Genomic DNA, 791 nt, shown 5'->3' with positions numbered 1-791 from the left:
CTCTTTGCATGGTTTGTTTTCAAATGGTTTGCTTCACAGTTTCTGCTGTGCTAAAAAAAAAAAACATCTTTATGAACGATAAAACTGTTTGTTCAAACAATGCATATCATCTCACAGAATCATCCTTCATGTGGGGAATCTTAGGTGCAGCAGCGACGGCGTAAAAGCAAGTCCAAACCTGCAAAAACAGGCATACCTCTGACTTCTGTCTTCTACCTATAGCTTCTGCACTGAAATCTGCTCCAACCGTCGCTGCATACATCCCCTGAATTATTGAAAGATTTAAATGGAAAACATGAGGAATCAAATCTGCACCGACACGCTTCTGATAGATCTTTGAGTGCTTGATGACCTCAGAGGCTTCGCCGTTAACCTTCTCTGATAGTCGCCCAAACTACTTCATAATGATGATCATTAAAAAAAGGTTGAGGCTGAGCAGCAACACGCTGCAAAAACCATCGATTTAAGTCTTAAAAATTCTTAAATTAGGTGTATTTATCCTTCATTTTAGCTGATAAATAAAATTATTTGCCAATGGAATTAGTATTTTTACGCCTAAAAAAGATAATTAGGTAATATGCACTTGAAATAAGACAAAGCTGTTTTTTTTTTCTTATTTTAAATGAAAATGGTCTCGTTCCATTGGCAAAGTGTGTCGCTTATCTCCTCAATTCAAGATAAAATGCACTTAATTTAATCAAAAATGACTCATTTAGATTTCCATTTTTTGCAGTGTGGCTTGTCTACAGTGAAAAGAAGGACTGGGTTATTTACTTTGGCCTTTTTGGAAA

General features: G+C 36.0%; 1 protein-coding gene across 1 annotated transcript in view; it reads left to right on the top strand.

Annotated features, from left to right (window-relative positions):
* LOC107103272 (interleukin-18-like) overlaps positions 1-791 on the top strand; it is a 9,664-nt gene that overhangs the window by 7,435 nt on the left and 1,438 nt on the right. The window lies entirely within an intron of this gene.

This window comes from Cyprinodon variegatus, unplaced genomic scaffold, assembly GCF_000732505.1.
Source record: "Cyprinodon variegatus isolate N-32 unplaced genomic scaffold, C_variegatus-1.0 Scaffold1409, whole genome shotgun sequence".
Taxonomy (NCBI): domain Eukaryota; kingdom Metazoa; phylum Chordata; class Actinopteri; order Cyprinodontiformes; family Cyprinodontidae; genus Cyprinodon; species Cyprinodon variegatus.
This window is presented reverse-complemented; position numbering and strand designations above follow the sequence as displayed.